General features: G+C 41.7%; 1 long non-coding RNA gene across 1 annotated transcript; it reads right to left on the bottom strand.

The window, feature by feature from the left end:
• Positions 1–1,574: 1,574 nt before the first annotated feature.
• LOC138364576 (uncharacterized) lies at positions 1,575–15,250 on the bottom strand. Its single transcript, XR_011228442.1, has 3 exons — positions 14,828–15,250; positions 3,498–3,688; positions 1,575–2,223 (listed from the first exon to the last, which is right to left on the bottom strand). It is a non-coding gene; the product is annotated as an uncharacterized lncRNA (long non-coding RNA).
• Between the last annotated feature and the right edge of the window lie 7,312 nt (positions 15,251–22,562).

Raw genomic sequence — 22,562 nt, 5'->3', positions numbered from 1 at the left:
AGTCAGAGATAATTAAGTTTTCTATAGCGATGGCTTTAATATGTTGTTGTTGTTGTTGTTGTTATAGATTCAGCTACTCGGAACAAGTTCCAAGTAGAGTTACGGGCTCACCACGGGCTATGGTGAGCCCGTAACTTACCTGGCACAAGAGCGGGGCAAGTAGCACGGGCTACGGTGAGTCCGTAGTGGACTTACCTGGCACAGGAGCGATGCTGAATCCTCCCTTCAATATGAAGTTCTGTCTGTGTATATACTGTGGGAACAGTCGTCCAACATCCAAGTTACAACACCGCTCCTGTGCCAGGTAAGTCCACTATGGGCTCACCATAGCCCGTGCTACTTGGAACTTTTTGTTCCGAGTAGCTGAATCTTATCCAACATCCGGGAGGAGATGAGGTGAAGGTTGGAAAGCCCCGAGGCCCTAGACCACCACTAGCTCGTCTGGGCTCTTGACAGTAGGGAGGCGGAGAACACATTCTTCCTTCCCAAGGTCATGGCTACTAAACTCTCTTTTTTTTTCCCCTACACCACACGCCCTCCAGACAGGGATGATATATTTTCAACTGTTAATTCCCGTTGTCGTTACGGGCTCACCATAGCCCGTGCTACATGAACACTTCGTTCCGAGTAGCTAATTCTCAAACATCATCCCGTTGTCAGGGGAACTGGAAGTCTGTGCTTAGGTTTATATTGAGGTCCCCCCCCCCTCCTAGATTGAACTACTGATCTTCTCCAAGATGCAATACACAATAGTTGTGTGTCTCCCGGGTACTTATTCAGTACAACATGAACAATGCATCAGGTGAAAGGAAACTTGTCCAAGCATTTGTGAAGTGAGAATGTAGACCACTGTACTACAGGACCTATCAGATCAAATTGCCAAGAATTTCGTTATAAAATTCAGTATCTATTTTTTAATAACTTATTTATACTATCAATTTATGTAGGTTATCAGATATATACAGGATATTACTATATGGTCTATCGATTGGATATTTATTGAGAGAGAGAGAGAGAGAGAGAGAGAGAGAGAGAGAGAGAGAGAGAGAGAGAGAGAGAGAGAGAGAGAGAGAGAGAGAGAGAGAGAGAGAGAGAGAGAGAGAATCGTATTCCAGAGCGAAAGTTACATTAATTGTTAATCTTACAATTGTTTACACTGGGCTCGGCAAAAGCGAATTTAACCTGAAGGCCTTTATTAAAAATTTCTCCCAAAATATATAATTATAAAAAATCTAAACACAGAACATTTAGCAAGTCAACACATATAAATTTTACATAAATATTAATATCATGTTTAGTAATTTATCTAATTAAATGTTATACTAAAGTACATACACAAATATATATATACTGTACTATAAATTCCAATAACTCCTGCTTAGAAAAACTACATTCTTAACTAAGAAAAAAGTGACACTTTAAAATTATAGATTTTATAGACACCAGGTAAGGCAAGATAAGGGCGGCGGCCCCTCAAGCATTGGTGAGGGGGTGGAGGGGTTATGGAGGGGGGGGGGGGATGGTGGGTGTGGTGGTTGATAAGGGGGGGGGGAGGGCTGGCTAGGGGGGGGGGATAGAGGATAGTGTTGGTGAAAGCTGTGGATGGCTGACTCTCGGATCCTTCCACCACCACCACCACCACCATCTCTTCCTCAGTCCTACATTGCCATCCGCCACGATTAGTGCTCCTCCTCTCACACTACACCACCCACATTCACAAACTTTAACATTCCCACCCTAAGCATTATCAACAAACCTCAACGATCACCTTTGTATAACCGCTGACTTCCATTATCATAAATTTTAGATTCTCAAACTCGTGTTACCCAGAAACTGATCCCCCCAAAAACATTCACATAAGCCTGTTTCTTAATCTGGTAAAAGTCAAAATTAATATTTCTCGCGGCTACCGTAACTAGTAAATTGTGGAGAGCCGTATAGGAGTGTGTGGTGCAGAGGCTGTGAATGGTGTGCCAAGTGCCTGAAGGAGATCCAGGTCGTTTAGTGAGCGAGGAGCAGGATTTAGCCTAGTACAGCAACCAGCAGTTTAACGCCCTCCCGAGTAACGCAGACACACCAGGTAAGGTCACTGCTCTCTGTCTGTAAGTTGTACACAGTGTACTCTGTCTCTTGCACGTTGTACAGACTGTACTCTCTCTCTTGTATGTTGATGTGTTGCTCAGCTTTTGTTTATGCTCGCTTTCTAAGCAGCAGCAGCAGCTACTAAGAAAGGATTATTACTATTTGTTTTTACTACATAAATTATTTTATATCTTGCCGTTCACACTGTTTAATATAATGCCTAATTGTAATTGGTGTTTTGCCTAACAACACGTATACGAACCTAGGCCAATTCACCTGACCAATCGAGCTGTTGGTGTTTGTAACTATAGTACTGCTGGTTCTTCTGTTATCTATTACAGTGCGGAACTAGCTTCCACATGTACCATGCTAAGTTTAACAGGGTGTATAATACTCGACATATATTGAATTACATTTTGTGTCGTTAGACCTTCTTTGAAAAGATGTTTTTAATACTTCATGAAATACTGATTAGGAAGGTAGAAACGCACAGTATTGGATGATATACCGGTACTTAAGTTGGATTTGTGTATGGTTACTTAAATGGGACGGAACTATTAGGGAAAAGCGCAGAGCCATTACGACCATATAGCACTTGGAAGGGGTCAGGATAAGGATTGATCCCTCATGAACAGACAAATAGTAAAGTATGAATGGGAAACCGTTGTAAGTGGTGTGCCTCAGAGCTGTCCTGGGACCTCACTTGTTTATCATATAATATAAAATTAGATATAAAATTGAACAACATCATTAACAAATTTGCCAATGAGATCAGGTTCATACGCTCATGGTTTGACTAAACTATTTTAAATTATAAGCTGTCTAATCGTTAAATAAGGCTCAAAATGTAATGTGACATAATAACAACAATAAGAATATAAATAGGCTCACTCCCTCATAACTAAAAACACAAGATGAAAGTCTCACTTGATGTATCTTGCCTACAGCGAGACCAAAGAGCCAGAGCTCAACCCTCGCAAGCACAACTAGGCGAGTACCTCGCAATACTGCTTCTGGTAAATATTATTCCTTATCATAAACACTACAATTTCTGCATTGATGTTCAACAGCATTACCAATCCTCAGATCATCATAGTTCGATGTGATAAGTGATATAATTTCAAGATCACGAGTGTATTAATAGAAATAATATCTTTCATAACTATGAAATAATTAGTCAACAGCTACATGAACAAAGTATTACACAAGTATATATAGCCGGTCACTCTATAAGGTGCAAGAAACACTACATAGCAACAGATAATGACAAGGTGTAGAATAAAATCGTCACAATGCCAGAAGCCTCGTCACTAGACAATTCACATCCCCCCATTGCTACGATTTAACCAGATTTTGGTGGTACTGCATAAGTCAGACTGGCAAGCTCCCTACACAGCGTGGGCTCTAATCCTTACCTGTAGGAATTAAGAGGCCTAGGGAAGGACCGGGCCGCGGGGACGCTGAGCCCAGAAGCCATCACAAGGTAATAAGATAGTCGTCCTTGAGTGCAAGCATTCCCCGTTCACCACTTTCTCCTGCAGTGATCCACAAGCACCTTGCGTGTTACTGCAGTCTTTGCCACACTGTACCAATTGATCACCCAAACCTGAAATAATTATGTACATGAAAATACAAAGTATATTAAATATATACATAGATGCAATGGCCAGTTCAATAGCTTTAGCGAACCTGCTTTAATGATTACACTCTTAGTGCAGTAGTCTACGTTCTCGATTTACAATGGGATCCTTGGTTTGATTTCCGGGCGGGACAGAAATGGCAAGGCATGATGTTTTCTTTTACATAATGCCTCTGTTCACCTAGCAATAAATAGGGACCCGGGAGTTAGGCAACTACTTACGTGGGGGGTTACATCCTGCGGAGTCAGTAGTTTGATCTTAGGTCAAACTCGATACAAACTCTGACCTCGATATAAACCTAAGGTGCATATTAAATTCAATTATTAATTAATAGATTCGGGACTGTTTAGTATAATTTACAACCTAATGTGAGCAATAGTGATTGTGACAACAGGGAAACCTCTGTGGGAGAAATTGCTGTTGGTACTGAATAGGCTACCCATCGTAAGGGATCACAATGTTACTGGTCTATCATGTTATTACTTCTTAATATACCATTTCCGGTTAATGCGAAGCAAGTCACTTACCATAAGCTACGATAAGCTCTCTCTCTCTCAGCCAGTAATTACCATAACCCGTGGGCAATGGCCAATGATGAAAAGTCTCTGGCAGCATGATCAGTCTCACCTGATGGACTTGCAGACGAGGCTGCGGCCTCTCAGTATATCAAACATGACTGGTAGACGAGGCTCTGGTTGTGGACTCTCCAGTATGGGAATGCCCGTAATTCAGTGGTCATTTACCTTTCACTGCATAGTGGGATCACATCCGTTTTCCAACAGTCTTGTTGATTCAGCTGCTTTTTCTCGTATGCACTGTGAGATCTTTATCAAGATGCATTATATTTACTTGATTTACCTGAGGGACATTACCACTAGTGGCCTCGACGAGGATAGGAAGCCGGCGGCTTGTCGAAGGTCCCCCCCCCCCCACCCATTTGCCTTGATAATCTTTTCCAGTTTGATTTTGAAATTCAAAAGTCTTGGCAGTTACGGCTTCGGCGGGTAGACTGCTCCATAGATTAATAACCTTGTGGGTGAAAAAGTATTTCCTGTTTCCAGTTCAACATTGTGACATGTCCAGCCTGAAACCGTTGCTTCTTGTTTGTGTCACATTAGACCATTTGATTACATTTTCCGGATCAACATTCACTAAACTGTTCAGTATTTTAATATTTTCAATGAGATCCGTCGTCATGCCTGGTTTGCAGCGTTGTTAGCCCTGTGGCCCTCAACCGTTCCTGATAAAGAGATGACTTAGCTCTGGAATGATTTTTGTTGCCCAGTGTTGCACTTTCTCCAGAGCAGCTACGTCCTTCTGAAGATGGGGTCTCCATACTTGGATACAGTAATCCAAATGAGGCCGCACCAGAGATTTATACACTTGAATCCCCACCTTCCTTTCCTTAAAGTTAAAGGTACGCTTGATTATTCCAAGGGTTTGGTTAGATTTTTGTTTTATACTCGCTACAATGATCTCTCTAAAACCGGAGAAGTAAATTCAAATAAATTTCCCAAGACTATTTGTTTGGTAAATTTATCTTCCATATTAATGAGATAATTTGCAGATATAAAAGTGTTCAACTAACTTATAAGAGCTTATTTAAGTCAGGCTTTCATATTCTTGACATGGAAGCTCCTAGTCATGTCTAGTTCAAAGATGGCAGCACAGTGGCTATCAGCCCGTTCTCGCTAGCGTCAAGAAACTGTCGTACTGAAGTGCCTTTTCCTAACCTACCAGAGGACCCACGAACAGAAAGCGGGACATTGTCAATATCGTGAGCCGCTACCTTTTTCTAGCACGACAGATTTTATCCTTAGGTAAAGTATACGTCAAAATGCAACGTGCTATTAGGAGGGCGGGTTGGGCTATACAACTCTCAGACTAATACCCTTCGTACTGCTTCCACACACATAAGTGTTTTAAATGCTCCCCCAAAACACTCTTCGTGTTGCTTCCAAAAGGTATTACAAACTTTCGGGTAAAAATCTCCTCTTTTATTTGCCATTAGAAGCCTGGTGCTCTCTCCTCATAATTACCTTGCCATTAGAGGAAATTCCGCGATAAGCGATCCATTATTTGTCTGAATAGAAAACCGAGGCAAATTGTGCTGTAATAAACAGGTAGCCACCAAGGCCACACTCGCCAGCCAGTTCCGGATGGTATGTGGTATTACCTAATATTGAAGCTTCTCTTCCCCAGTTCCCTTTATATGTTGTCAGTTTCTCAGTTTCTATTATTATATAGTTTCATTATTATTTTGTTCTGTTAAATTTGGAAGGGATCATGGATGAATAGACTACAACAGGCACAGAACCGTGTATGTGCGTACCACTACCAATAATGATGTCTTAAGTGTATTTGAAGAGCAGTGATGTATGTGGGTACGTGTTTGTACTCTCCTATTTGTGTGTGTGAAGAGTTGAGCTTCAGCTCCAGAGTCAGTGCAGTGTCAATGACTCCCGACACACACTTTGTTATGATACTAACGTCTGATACTTTGAATGACATCTGCCTTCACTGCTCTCCCTGGGGTTCGTTTCACTCACTACTCTTAGGCTAAGATGATGATGAAGATTAAGCCACCCAAAAGGTGGCACGGGCATGAATAGCCCGTAAGTGGTGGCCCTTTTGAGCCATTACCAGTATCAAGAGCTGATACTGGAGATCTATGGAGGTGCGACTGCACCCTGCGTGACGGGAGATGTCTCCTGTATGTCTTAGGCTAAGAAAGCGTTTCCTTACATGCTAGAGCGATGAGAGGTATTGGATACACTGTATGACCGCATTATAACCACTGTCGTCAGTATAACGAGATGCTTCCACCTCTCAACGTTTACACTTCTCATAGTCTAGAGTTCTCATGCTCTAGAGGTCTCATGCTCTAGTGTTCTTATGGCTTAGAGTTCTTATGGTTTAAAAGCCTCATGGTATCGGCAGGGTATTATCCAAGTTATGACACAAATTGACTATGCTTGCTCCAGTACCTGAAAGAATGCCGAGTTTCTTTCACCCTATGCCCCTGTTACCTAGCAGTAAAATAGGTACCTGGGTGTTAGTCAGCTGTCACGGGCTGCTTCCTGGAGGTGGAGGCCTGGTCGAGGACCGGGCCGCGGGGACACTAAGGCCCCGAAATCATCTCAAGATAACCTCAAGATTGTAGGGGTGTGAAGCAATGCAAAATAAAGCCTTAATATGATGAAGATGACTTTATATATATATCCCATGGGTCAGGGATCGTCTTACTAAAACTGGTTCAATAAAACAGGTAATCTAGAGGAAGATTTTTGTAGAAATGGTGGATGACTGCCATCTTAAACCACATATTATAGAACACGGGAAAACAATATATTAGACTTGGTTCTGACTAACAGGGAAATACTGGTAAATGGCATTACAATATGGAACATGTTAGGGGGCAGTGGTTATAAGGAAGTTAGATTTAATTTTGCATAATAAAGTTTGTGAGAATAAACAGGGTACCAGGTTACTGTTAAGCAAAAATATGAGAGATTGAGAAGTTTCTCTGGAAGGGTAGATGGCCCGATCTACCTGACCTGTACATGCAACCCGTCCTCCTGTTTAAATTTAAAGTTAAATTTAAAGTAATTTAAAGTGTCCTCACATTGGCAACAGGATGCTGCTTCTGGAAACTTTCCTTAAGACTACTCAACAGCTCGGTCGATTGAGCTTCGGCCTCACACATGTGAGGTCCGTGGTTCGAGTCTCCTAGAGCCCCAGATGAATGGAAGTATACATGAACAACAGATGTGCGAAAATCCAGGTAGATCATATATTCCCTTGCAACAAAAAGTAATTTAAAAAAGGATGTTCTTAAGTAGATGCACAAGTAGCCAGATGGGAGCCCATAAGTCGGTCAGATAATGTGGCGCATCACGCGGGAAAACTTATCCAAATGTTTACTTTGTCGTGCGCCATTTGGCGGGAAAGTTATCACGTGATCATAGCTCCGCCGTTGCAATTCAATTTCTTTCTTTATCATGCACCCCATACCCATCAGGTGGGCGGTGGTGAAAGCGCCGTTGCTGTTTTATCATCGTCCTTATATATCCTTATTATCAGCGTCCTTATTTATTTATCCGTCCTTAATAAACATAAAAACTTTTACGGTTTGTCCAAAAAGTCTACTTTCTGGTGGTCCATCACAACATATTTGAACTTTCGACCACATCATTACTATGAGTACATTCATTTTACGAGGATGGGCTAATATTGCATAAGTATTCCAACTTTTGTCATAGCGTATCACGAATAAGTAGTGCAGCACAAAGGATTATTATTTTAGTTTGCAAAACTCACCTTTGACCTGACCTGAAGTTGACCTGAAACTTAGACCATGAGATGACCCATCCACATTTTGTAAATAAACATCTTCCATAGAAATTTAAGAACATTTGGTACTATTTTTACTTCACTGAACTTGTATTAAACTCCCAAATATATCTACAATTTGTATGCGTTTTTAATCCTTTCATAATACAATATACATATCAGTAAATTTATACAAAATCTTTAGAATTTTATGCGATTTGAAACATTATTCAATTTCCAAACAATGCAATACTGAATGTGTGAAATAAAATACAAATTTAAACAAAATGCAGGATTGTTTAAGGTTTTAAGTGAAATAAAAATTGTAGAACTCTGATTTCAGCACCAAGGTTCATTATTAACTTGCTTCCTCCCCGCCTGTTACACTCTCCCGTCACAGATACACATTTCAGGTGGTTATCTTAGGATAGCTGGGGCCAGATTCACGAAAGCACTTACGCAAACACTTACGAACCTGTACATCTTTTCTCAATCTTTGGCGGCTTTGTTTCCAATTATTAAACAGTTAATGAGCTCCGAAACACAAGGAGGCTGTTTATAACAATAACAACAGTTGAATGGGAAGTTTTCATGCTCGTAAACTGTTTAATAAATGTAACCAAAGCCGTCAAAGATTGAGGAAAGATGTACTCGTTCGTAAGTGTTTGCGTAAGTGCTTTCGTGAATCTGGCCCCAGAAGAGGAAGTAAAAATAAGTGTGAGAACAGAAGTGTGTCAGCGTGTGTTGTCTTACAGGTTTAATAAGTGATAATGCAATACTTGAAGTGTCCTCCATTCTGTTAGGTGCTGTCAAGAGATTCTGTACACATTGTTCTAATGTTGTTTGTTTTTGTTTTATGAGTTTGGCGGCCGTAAAGTTTACGTGGTGTTGCTCTTCCCTTTTTTGTGTGGTTAAATTGTTGGTGTATTATCCACACGGCAGGGATACTTAGATGCCCTAGAGCCTAGTCCAAGATATGAATGTTTATCCCCTATTTGAGTTCTGGATGTTTTCCCTATCCAGGTTCTGGATTATTATCCTATGTGTACTCTGGCACAATTACTACAAGGTCTCTGGAACACGTGTGTCTTGGTGGATGTTGTTGTTAGTTGTGCTAGTGGCAAGGCTGTTGACTGCAGCGATGTCTTGTGTACAACCTCTGCATGGGCGTTAGTGATGTTTGCTGTCTGTCTGTCCTCTTGGAAAACAAGGAATTATCAACAGAAGGCACCAAGCCATCTTGGAGAACAAGTCGTTCTGGTTCCACATGGTTGTTGATACTCTTGATGATTTGCGTTCCTCGCTTTCTACATTCGCTAATGAAATGTGCATTGTACTTATGGATTCGGAATGAATCGCGAGATACTGCCAGTCTTTATGGAACAGCTGGCAATATGTCCTAAAATCGTGGAGATTCAAGTTCAAGTATGTTTATTGAGACAAGAAAAATACATCTCAAAGGGATTGAGTAGCTTAGGCTATTTCTTCCCCCCTGCCTGGAGATTGAATCCAATCACTGCCTCGGTTCGTCCTATTATCGAGGTGAAAGTAAAAGTGAACCAGGGCATTGTTGTAGCCTTGTTTCCTGAACACTCTGGTCTCTCCCCGCCTTTCATTATTAGCTTGTGTAATTACCTGAGTGTAGTTAAAGGATGTGAGCTACGCTCGTGGTGTTCCGTCTTCACAATTATCTTGCTCATATGAAGCTTTGAAGCTTCCGATCGTTGTTGCATGCAGTTACAGCCCCGCTCCTGTGGTTGGTAAGTCCACTACGGGCTCACCATAGCCCGTGCTACTTGCAACTTTTTGTTCAGAGTAGCTGAATCTAAAACAACAACATTTCGATAGTTGGCCAATCACCTTTTTCTTCACATTTAAATGATTCTATATCCAATTATGTTACCAAAAGATACATTTCGTACATTTCTTTGGCTCCTTTCTTTTCTTGGCTTGAAGCTATAACCTCTTTGTTCTCGAAGTTGTTAGTTTAACACAAACTTCTCTCCTACTTCTACTTCTACAAAGTCTACAAACTTCTAGCCTCCTACTTCTCTCATAGTGAATGTGTGTTTGTGTACTCACCTAATTATGTTTGAGGGGGCTGAGTTTCGGCTCTCTGGTCCCTCCTCTCAACTGTCAATCAATTGGTGTACAGATTGATAGAACTTGTTGTGCTCTATCATATCTACATTGGAAACTGTGTATGGAGTCAGCCTCCACTTCACTTCCTAATGCATTCCATTTGTTGACTACTCTAACAATGAAAATATTTTTGTAATATCTCTGTGGCTTATTTGGGTACTGAGTTCCCACTTATGTCCTCCGTTGTTCCTCCATGCTCCCGGAGAGCTCTCAGGCATCTCCCATGGCTCTAAACACAACTTGTGCCATGAGTTTCTCGGGATTGTTAGACGTCCCCGGGGGCAGCAACTCTCGTGAACCCTGGACGACTCTCAAGGACCCCAGGACCTTAAGCTTGGAGGATGTAGATGTTGTGTTAGGTGTATCTCTATCCTAGGAACGAGTGTTGGCAGAGCAGGCGCAGTGCACACACAGGCAAACACCCAACGCAACCATGAATTTTTAAACGTAATTACGTTCTATTAATGTGTTCAAGAGTATAATGCTGTGACTACGTTGCATGTACGCTGGGAATCTGTCGAAGCAGAGGATGGGAGGGAGGGATGACGGAGGGTATTATTGGTAGTTACAATGAAAACAGCGCGAGATGCGGACGGGTTGACCGCACTTGAACGGGTCGTCTTCCCGCGCTGCCCAACACAGGGGGCACGGACGCCTTTCCCTGCTGCCCACCTCACCATCAAAGACGGACTTTGACCCTTGCCCCGATTACATCACAAGTTGTGTGAAAGTGTGTGTCACTTGCCACATACAGCAGCCACTCGTGTGGGCGGACAGGCTGCACTAATGCCTTCTCTCAGCCCCCTCACTCTCTTGTTTCCATTTTTACCTATATAGTGCCTATATCTGGCTAGATTCTATCTCGCCTTTCTCTCTCTCTCTCTCTCTCTCTCTCTCTCTCTCTCTCTCTCTCTCTCTCTCTCTCTCTCTGAGGCAGTCAAAAGGAAAAGAGTGAAAGTCTCGTTTTAGATAGTGCACTATCACACCTAACTGACCCAGGAAATGAGCCCACAGCCACACACACACACAGACACACACACACAGACACACAAACTTCTGGAGCATCTGGAGCGAAGGAACTTTGTAACACAGCATCAACATGGGTTCAGAGATGGCAGGTCCTGCCTCACAGGGTTACTTGAATTCTACGACCAGGCAACAAAAATAAGGCAAGAAAGAGAAGGGTGGGCAGACTGCACATTTTTGGATTGTCAGAAAGCCTTTGATACAGTGCCACACAAGAGGCTAGTGCGAAAGTTGGAGATGCAGGCTGGAGTGAGAGGGAAGGTACTCCGGTGGATAGAGGAGTACCTAAGCAACAGGAGACAACGAGTCTGTGTGAGGGGTGAGGTCTCAGATTGGCGAGACGTCACAAGTGGAGTCCCGCAGGGGTCAGTCCTTGGACCTATACTCTTTCTGGTATATGTAAATGATCTCCCAGAGGGTATAGGTTAGTTCCTCTCAATGTTTGCCGACGATGCAAAAATTATGAGGAGGATTGAAACAGAGGATGATAGTAGGAGGCTATAAGATGACCTGGATAGACTGAGTGAATGGTCCAACAAATGGCTGTTGAAGTTCAACCCGAGTAAATGCAAAGTAATGAAACTAGGCAGTGGAAACAGGAGGCCAGGCACAGGATACAGAATAGGAGATGAAGTACTTAATGAAACAGACAGAGAGAAAGATCTAGGAGTTGATATCACACCAAACCTGTCTCCTGAAGCCCACATAAAGAGAATAACGTCTGCGGCATATGCGAGGCTGGCTAACATCAGAACGGCGTTCAGGAACCTGTGTAAGGAATCATTCAGAATCTTGTACACCACATATGTAAGACCAATCCTGGAGTATGCGGCCCCAGCATGGAGCCCGTACCTTGTCAAGCACAAGACGAAGCTGGAAAAAGTCGAAAGGTATGCTACTAGACTAGTCCCAGAACTAAGAGGCATGAGTTATGAGGAAAGGCTGCGGGAAATGCACCTTACGACACTGGAAGACAGAAGAGTAAGGGGGGACATGATCACAACCTACAAAATCCTCAGGGGAATCGACCGGGTAAACAAGGATGAACTATTCAACACTGGTGGGACGCGAACAAGGGGACACAGGTGGAAGCTGAGTACCCAAATGAGCCACAGAGACGTTAGAAAGAACTTTTTCAGTGTCAGAGTAGTTAGGAAATGGAATGCATTAGGAAGTGATGTGGTGGAGGCTGACTCCATACACAGTTTCAAATGTAGATATGATAGAGCCCAATAGGCTCAGGAATCTGTACACCAGTTGATTGACGGTTGAGAGGCGGGACCAAAGAGCCAAAGCTCAACCCCCGCAAGCACAATTAGGTGAGTACAATTAGGTGAGTACACACACACACACACACACACACACAGACACACACACACACACACACACACACACACACACGTACACATAACTACCAATAAAAGGCCAGCTTGAACAATAATCAGAACGCAGCATAAATGGTTCACAGAATGAGGGCAGAACACCTAATTACAGGACACTTCAACCATAAGGAAATAAATGTAGAAGTCCCCGTGGAACAATGGTAAAATATTCGCCCCGCGCTTCGCGAACGATTTGACCAGGGTTCGTATCCTGGCCGGGGAGGATTAACCAGGCGCCAATCCTTAACTGCACACCATCCGTTCACCCAGTAGTGATTAGGTACATGGTTGTTAAACGATTTGGCGGGTCGTATTCCAGGGAAAAGTAAGGTGGAAACCGCATATGTGACTAATTACACAAGTAACGATATACAGGCGAGGAGTCACAATAACGGGGCTAAAGTAAGTTGACCAGACCACACACTAGAAGGTGAAGGGACGACGACGTTTCGATCCGTCCTGGACCATTCTCACAATCGACTTGAGAATGGTCCAGGACGGACCGAAACTTCGTCGTCCCTTCACCTTCTAGTGTGTGGTGTGGTCAACACAAGTAACGAGATCTGGGGGAAGAGCTACTGTAGCTGCGAGACGTCTGGGTGCGTTTCCTTCACCTGGTGTCACTAAAGGATTAATTATGTTACCTAAAGTCAACAACAAGAACGAGGGAAAGTCTTGCCTGATCAGTGCTATGATTAGACAACAACAATCATGTAGGAAAGAGGATGGAGTGATTGTATTTGTCTACACTGCTAGTATCTGGCAGCCCGTTTTCGCGAGCGAGAACGGCTTGAAAACTGCAAAAAGAGAACTCGCAGTTTTCGCAAAAGTTTTGCGAGAACTGCAGAACTCGCCTCACCCACGGTGTCTGTGCCTCGAGATTTACTACCCTAAATTACCCCGGCCTCTAATTGCTCAACATAAATCAGCAATTAGAATAATAACAAACTTTAGTCCCAGAAATCACTCAGCTGCCTTACTGAAATCTTTGAATATGTTAAGTATCAAGTCACTGTAATATTCTCAAGTGTATTACTCTCAACTACATCCATAAAACTCTAAACTGCAGTGCTAATCCTGACCTTGAGCGCTTCTTAGAGAGCCGTTGCAAAACTCATGGGCACCATACAAGAAACGAATACTGTGTATTTTATATTCTTACTGTGAAACTCAAGCAAATCATTTCAAATAATTTTTACTTTGCAAAGCAAGCAAAGTAAAAATGACTCTTGTTGTTTGAAAAGACGAGGCTAACCCTTGCTTGCTTTGCAAAGCAAGCAAAGTAAATCAAGGGTCCCAAATTGTGGAATAACATCACAAATGTAATTAAAAGCTATAAGTCACCAACTAGTTTAAAAGAGACTAAGAAATATCTACTTAACATCTTGTAACAAATTTCAAATTTTATTTACTAAAACTGTACGCCTTTCATAACTCATCTAATGCATTTCTTTTCTCTAAATTGCTTATTTAAGTCATGTATGCTATACATGGCACAGAAATCACAATAGCGTGAAACATCAAATGAACAAATCCACAAAGGCAATCGACTAAGGCGCGTCTGGGATCATCCCGAACGTAGGTTCGAACCCTCATCACGGCCCTTGTGGATTTGTTCATGTATGTTATCTTCTTGTTTATTATTCAGTTGTTTACCTTGTTATTACCTTCACGAAAAAATCTAAGAAGCGTTGTAGTGACATCTTTCGCCCTTACGGAGCCTCAACTCAAGGCTTAGGGGTAAAACTCCGTTCCTAGATACACCTGGCACGAACAACTGGTTAATCCCAACAGTAATCACTTTTACAAGTAACACCGGTCCTCATAAGTACATTATAAACACTACTGACTTTATATACTTCCTGTCGGTACTGTAATCAGAAATGGAAGTCTCGATGTGTCAGTGACAACTGAATCATCTTAGAATATCTAGAACTATATTTATTATATAATAAAGTAATGTAGAAATACACTCCTAGGAAAATGAAAAGCTGTACAAATATTGGGACTGGAGAGCACGAGCCCACAACACAACACAGGCGACCAGCTTGAAAATTAATGACGATAATCTAACATTACGAAAATAATTGAATTATGGATCAAATTTATAATATAAATAATTTTTAGCAGCTAACTGAAATGTAATTCGTTAGCCTCGTCTCTTCAAACATTCAAGCAATAATAATATAATGGATGGACTGGGGAAACTATTAAGAATCTTACCGAATTAGGCTACGGGATGTCCTTGTCATTATGGGTGACCAAGTCAACACTACACTCAGGATCTTCCCAGATTGTAGTTAGCTGTCCATGAAGATGAACTACAGGCCCAAAACAGCCTATTCTGCCTTGGAGAATTCAAACTTGCCTGGAGTCGAGCCCACAAAAGCAGTTTCAACCAGGTTTAATAACTCACACAAGTATGAAATAACTTGTTGGTTTCCCCTACATATAGCACTGTTCGTGTCTCTAGGTCACAGCTCACAAAGATACCTTCACGCGGACACACACAGTTCAAATCCAATCGGGCGTCTGCATGAAGTCATGTCGCCAGCGAACTCACGACTTCACTAACCCGACTTCTAGCCTTCTCGAAGTCCTGTTCGCCATGAACTCTCGATACTCTGTTGTTGATCCTCATTAACAACAGCCTGTTCCCATAAGTAAATGCCAAATGCTCGTTAATCCAGCCCCCCAAACTCCCTGTTCAACCCGTCCTCACACTAGGCTGTTAAAAGCAGCGGCTGTCCTCCCCAGACACATTCACTAATTTTAACATACTGAATATTAAAAATTGGTACTGTTCTTATATATAAAACAATATTATTATACATAAAAATTCTATGTATAATTAGGCGTAGGTTATGTTAGGTTAGGTGTTTAGGTTCTGTTGGCGATTATTTGTATTTGTAGTACGTGGGTGAAGTATTTCAGCCCGTCCTCCAAACAAAGATCCAAAAGTGATTCCATGCACCCGCCAAACCCCCTGTTTATGAATGAAAAGCGGTTTACACACGACTCACGACTGCTGACGTTCGAACATATCCGGAACAAGTGCTTCACTGACGAATTTTGTTCGAACCACAACGCTGTAAATGCTTCACCCACGTACTACAAATACAAATAATCACCAACAGAACCTAAACACCTAACCTAACCTAACCTATGCCTATTTACACACAATATGCTAATATATTATAATATTAATTTATACTTGAGAAAATTTCCGTTTTGAATGAACAGCATGTTAAAATTGCTGAATGCGTCCTTGGGGTCGACTGCTGGATGGAATGGACTTGGTCTGAGGACGAGTTGGGTTGAGGACACAGGTGGACGACATCCATCATCTGCCCACTACCTGGCTCCCCAACCGGCTCTCCCACACAACTTTCCCTTCACCAACACTCCTAGAGGTGCAGTGGCTAGTCACTCTGCTCCTTCAACATAATAAACATTTTGATTTCTTCCATGCATTTACTTCACAACTTGTTCTAATCTTCCTCTGTACTCATACATATATGGTATGGATGAAGGGGAGTGAACTCCTTCCAGATATCTTACTGGTGCTCCATAGAAGGTACAAATATTTGAGTAACAGCTAGATACTTCACCACTTCCTTCTTATCAGCATCCTGCATAGAAATGTGACGGTGAAGCCGTCTCCGTGTCTTGATCAGGATACAGCCTTCACTTAGCATGACTGGATGATCACACAGTAGTATCCCTGTATGACTGGGTTAGGATCCTAGCCTTCACTCTGTGTAACTGGATTATGGTCTAGTCTTCACGTTGTGTAACTAGGTAGGGTCTAACCTCCTCCTTCACAGGGTTGCCAGATTAAACCCGAACTGTGACGCCAAACAATTCATGAAAAAGGCATAAAAAAACGCCAATCATATTTAAATATGGTTCTGATACTTACATCATATAAAAAAAACGATTCTCTTCAGCAGTGTCATCCACATTGAAACAATTAGAATCTGTAGCATAGGCTTCATCTTTTAGCAAAATTTGGAGATGGAAAGAAGATTTGGATTTGGAGATAATTTGGAAATGGAAAGATGGAAATTAATTACAATATTAATTTGTGAGCAATAGTTCAGACCTAATTCTCACAACAGCGTCAATGAATTTAAGCTTCATTCTGTTTCTGGCTTTTGTTTTGACTGGCGATACAAGCTAATAATAATATTGGTGTTATTAAACATGTAAGGGCGAATGTGGTGACCTCTTCAATGCTTCATGATGAAGTACACCAATCCAAAATTTGTCAAGTCTGTAGGAAAGCCATCGTTCTAAAATGGAACTTCATCTTTCGAATCAACAAAAGGCATCTGTCTGTACTGTTTTTCAATAATACTGATTTTTTCCCATCAATGTTTACAAATGATAGCTCTGAAAATGTCGGTCTTGAAACTTGATTTAAAGCTCCTGTGGGGTTAATTTTGCCAGATATCTAAAGATATCTCTTTAGATATCTTTAGTTTATCTGGAAGGATAAACGAAGGAAGTTTACATTTTACTTTACTGAATGCTTCTTCTGGCATGTCCAAACATCTTTCTTTGACATGTTTTATTTCTTTAAGAGTTTCGCTAGTGTTGTCCTTCTGTTGCAACTTGCTACATTCTGTTAAGAATAAGAACATCAACTTTATCAATATTTCTTTTCTGTCTATTGGCATCATACAATCTTGTGAAGACTTATAATACAAGAATAATTCTCGACACAGTTCAAGTGGATCAGCTTTCGTTTGCTGGAAAAGACTGTTCAATCTTTCAAATTCCGACACAATAGGCGTTGTAAATTCAAAGAACAAGTCATTTTTGTAATCTGATAACATTTCGTTTATCATTCTTGCTTTTGATCTAGTATCAAACTTTGATATGGTTAGTTCAGTAACAGTAAAACAAGCCTAAAACTCTTCCCATTTCATCAAAATATTAAATATTATTTTTTAACGCACGAGCCACCAAGTAGATGAAAGTTGTGCAGAGACAAGAGCAGTTGGTGGTGGTTGAAACAAAAGCCAGAGCTCAGCCCCCGCAAGCACAACTAGGTGAGTACTGTAACTGTATTCAATACTTAAAACAACTTTAAACAACGGGACATAAACGAGAATTAAGCAAGCACTTCTAGATGCGTAACCTGAGGATTTGTTTGTATATAAAATATAAATTTATTTATATACTGTATTTTACGATGGAAATATGAAAAATGAAACTGACATTCTAAAGCTTTCTAAATGTGAAAAAACTATTTTAAACACAAGCACATTTGAAAAAAAATTCCACATTTCGGGAACGTGGCTTAAAAAAATAAATTGGCAACTCAGTTCTGCATAATATTTTTGTCGGCATAATTGGCAAGCCTCATTCATTTAAAGAAAAATAAATCCTGTGTGAGATATTTTTCTTATATCTTTTCCTCAATGACCCCCCCCCCTCTCTCTTTTTCTCTATTGCACTCTTTCTCACTCTCTCTCTCTCTCTCTCTCTCTCTCTCTCTCTCTCTCTCTCTCTCTCTCTCTCTCTCTCTATTGTACTCTCTCACTCTCTCTTTCTCTATCACTCTCCTAATTCTGCTTCACACCTGTTGTGAGTTTCACTGCGTGACCCAGAAATTTCCTGACTGGATCCGAACGCGCCTGTTGCCAGAGATTGATCCTCACACTGGCTTTATAATGAGAGCTTTATGAGGTTTTCTGGTGGTGTGTCAGCTTTATGATGTTCTCTGGTGGTGTGTGTCAGCTTTATGACGTTCTCTGGTGCTGTGTGGCAGCTTTATGACGTTCTCTGGTGCTGTGTGTCAGCTTTATGACGTTCTCTGGTGCTGTGTGTCAGCTTTATGATGTTCTCTGGTGCTGTGTGTCAGCTTTATGACGTTCTCTGATGCTGTGTGTCAGCTTTATGACGTTCTCTGGTGCTGTGTGTCAGCTTTATGACGTTCTCTGGTGCTGTGTGTCAGCTTTATGATGTTCTCTGGTGCTGTGTGTCAGCTTTATGACGTTCTCTGATGCTGTGTGTCAGCTTTATGACGTTCTCTGGTGCTGTGTGTCAGCTTTATGACGTTTCTCTGGTGCTGTGTGTCAGCTTTATGACGTTCTCTGGTGCTGTGTGTCAGCTTTATGACGTTCTCTGGTGCTGTGTGTCAGCTTTATGACGTTCTCTGGTGCTGTGTGTCAGCTTTATGACGTTCTCTGGTGCTGTGTGTCAGCTTTATGACGTTCTCTGGTGCTGTGTGTCAGCTTTATGATGTTCTCTGGTGCTGTGTGTCAGCTTTATGACGTTCTCTGGTGCTGTGTGTCAGCTTTATGACGTTCTCTGGTGCTGTGTGTCAGCTTTATGACGTTCTCTGGTGCTGTGTGTCAGCTTTATGACGTTCTCTGGTGCTGTGTGTCAGCTTTATGACGTTCTCTGGTGCTGTGTGTCAGCTTTATGACGTTCTCTGGTGCTGTGTGTCAGCTTTATGACGTTCTCTGGTGGTGTGTGTCAGCTTTATGACGTTCTCTGGTGCTGTGTGTCAGCTTTATGATGTTCTCTGGTGCTGTGTGTGTTAGCTTTATAACGTTCTCTGGTGCTGTGTGTCAGCTTTATGATGTTCTCTGGTGCTGTGTCAGCTTTATGATGTTCTCTGGTGCTGTGTCAGCTTTATGATGTTCTCTGGTGCTGTGTGTCAGCTTTATGACGTTCTCTGGTGCTGTGTGTCAGCTTTATGACGTTCTCTGGTGCTGTGTGTGTTAGCTTTATGACGTTCTCTGGTACTGTGTGTGTCAGCTTTATGACGTTCTCTGGTGCTGTGTGTGTTAGCTTTATGACGTTCTCTGGGGCTGTGTGTCAGCTTTATGATGTTCTCTGGTGCTGTGTGTCAGCTTTATGACGTTCTCTGGTGCTGTGTGTCAGCTTTATGACGTTCTCTGGTGCTGTGTGTGTTAGCTTTATGACGTTCTCTGGTACTGTGTGTGTCAGCTTTATGACGTTCTCTGGTGCTGTGTGTGTTAGCTTTATGACGTTCTCTGGGGCTGTGTGTGTTAGCTTTATGACGTTCTCTGGTGCTGTGTGTCAGCTTTATGACGTTCTCTGGTGCTGTGTCAGCTTTATGACGTTCTCTGGTGCTGTGTGTCAGCTTTATGATGTTCTCTGGGGCTGTGTCAGCTTTATGACGTTCTCTGGTGCTGTGTCAGCTTTATGACGTTCTCTGGTGCTGTGTGTGTTAGCTTTATGACGTTCTCTGGTACTGTGTGTGTTAGCTTTATGACGTTCTCTGGTGCTGTGTGTCAGCTTTATGACGTTCTCTGGTGGTGTGTGTGTCAGCTTTATGACGTTCTCTGGTGGTGTGTGTCAGCTTTATGACGTTCTCTGGTGCTGTGTGTCAGCTTTATGACGTTCTCTGGTGGTGTGTGTCAGCTTTATGATGTTCTCTGGTGCTGTGTCAGCTTTATGATGTTCTCTGGTGCTGTGTGTCAGCTTTATGACGTTCTCTGGTGCTGTGTGTGTTAGCTTTATGACGTTCTCTGGTACTGTGTGTGTCAGCTTTATGACGTTCTCTGGTGCTGTGTGTGTTAGCTTTATGACGTTCTCTGGGGCTGTGTGTGTCAGCTTTATGACGTTCTCTGGTACTGTGTGTATCAGCTTTACATATTTAGTTTTCTTTCCATTACATTTTTAATAATGTCTTGTTAATTTTGTTTACCGCTGTTTGCGTTATTTGATAAGGTGACATTAGCGTTGCTCCATTGTTTACAGTGAGTGACGTTAGTATTGATACCACCATTACCACCACCATCATCACTGCTGCTACAACCACCACCACCATTATTGCCACCATCTCCACTGCTACCACCATTATTGCCACTGACACCACCACCACTGAAACAGCATGAATAATCAAGGAATGTCAGCACCAACGTCTACAACAACAGGAGCAGAAGTAGCAACAAGAACAGGTGAAGAAGTAGTGGTAATTGGAACAGAAGTAGAAACAACAGAGAAGCAATAGTAACAGCAACATAATAAGTAGTAAGAACAACAGATCAGAAATAGTAAGAACAACAGATCAGAAAGAGTAAGAAAAACAGATCAGAAATAGTAAGAACAACAGATCAGAAATAGTAAGAACAACAGAAGAATTAGTAACAAGATGAGAAGTAGTACCAACGACAGGAGCAGACGTAATAGCAACAGGAGCAGAAATAATAACAACAGACCAGAAATAGTAACAACAGAAGTCGTAACAGCAACAGGAGAAATAGTAACAGCAACAGGAGAAATAGTAACAGCAACGGGAGAAGAATAGATAAAAATTAATTGGGTTAGAAAGGCGGGATGCAAGAGCTAATGGCTCGATTCCGCAAGCCCAAATAGTCAACAGTAATAAGAGAAGATGCAGCCCACTTGCCTCGCCAAGCGTACTTGCCACTACAACCCTCCCTCACCCATGTCGAGGGAGACCACCTCCAGTTCTCACGCCACGTACAGTATAACACGAAAGCCTCACACTGCACCTGCTGTAACCGTCCATAAAACTCCTCACTCGGAACTGCCAGCACTTGAATCCTGCCCAAAGGCTGGATTGTGTAAAGTGGAGAGCTTATCCCTGCTGATTGAAGACTCGTAATTAACTATTTACACTACCATGCTTTCAAACCATTATCTTCCTGTTTACCTCGTATGCTCCATAGCTCACATAATAATAATCACAACGGTTAGTTTCCTTAATACTGTCAAATTGGAGTCGAAAGCCAGCCAATAAGCGGAGACAATGGTAACAAAATTAAGCTTGCTTGTCCGTAAACAACGCTCTATAACTGCCTCCCGGCGGCCGTAAGAGGGAAAGGAAAGTCTTGACCGCTTGTGATCAAAGGCACAGGTGAAAGTCACTAGTTATTTTAACTGTTCGTTGTGCTTAGTGTAGTTACGGGCTCACCATAGCCCGTGCTACTGGAACTTATCGTTCTGACTAGCGAATTTTAAACAACAGCTTAGTGTACTGCATTGCAGCCTATGATGACAACGATACAAGTGAGTTCTGATATTTACCTTAGAAACGGTACAGTAAATATATTTTGACATGGCGGCAAATATCCTTCTTGATAACTTGCCACCAATGACCCAGATAGCACAATTAAATAAAGTATGTTGTGCTATACACACATGTATGTGTGTATGTTTTGAATCTAACATTAGCATTACCCATGGAGCACCACGAAGAGGTAACGGACAGACTTTCTCTCCATATCTTGACTATGCTCAGATCCTTATATAGTCTCCGTTGCAATTACACATTCTGTCTGTACTGTGACTAGATAGCCTGTAGCGAAAGTATTGGTGTACAGTATTTCGAAAGCAACGTGTATCATTGTTATCATAGGCTGCAAAAATGTATTTTTATGAGCAACGAATGTATTGGTGTATTTCGAAAGTCGAGAAGTAGCTCGCTCTATAATTGGCAAACCCAGAAATGGACGACCAATGTAGTGGATCTAAGTAGAATAAGTGAGAGTGAGAGCGTTCGATCTCAATCATGAGTGATGCTCGGCGTTTACTGTCCTGTTGGGTGTGATTGGCAAGTATATTAACTTATTGAGACTTTCACACAGAAAAAAAGAGTATCTGAATTTATGGTGTGAGGGAAGTTAATTGGTGTTGATCGTAGTGGCTCAGTGTAGTCCTGCCTGTTCTTGAAATACATTCTTTCTTTTTGTAGGCTATTTAAATTGAATTATTCTTTAGTTTGAATGATTTGTGGAAGACCACAGGCAGCTATAATACAGAAAGTGAAGGTATACATAACTGTGATATGCTAACTTTACGGTGTAACTGCGGATGGTGATAACTATGATGACAGTGCCAATAATGATGATGATGCCATGGTGAACTGCAATGACAAATGGCGATGACGAAAAAATGATAATTATTAATATTATATATTACCTTAACACATTAATGCGCATATATAGTA

The sequence above is a fragment of the Procambarus clarkii genome, chromosome 14 (assembly GCF_040958095.1).
Source record: "Procambarus clarkii isolate CNS0578487 chromosome 14, FALCON_Pclarkii_2.0, whole genome shotgun sequence".
In the NCBI taxonomy this organism is placed as follows: domain Eukaryota; kingdom Metazoa; phylum Arthropoda; class Malacostraca; order Decapoda; family Cambaridae; genus Procambarus; species Procambarus clarkii.
This window is presented reverse-complemented; position numbering and strand designations above follow the sequence as displayed.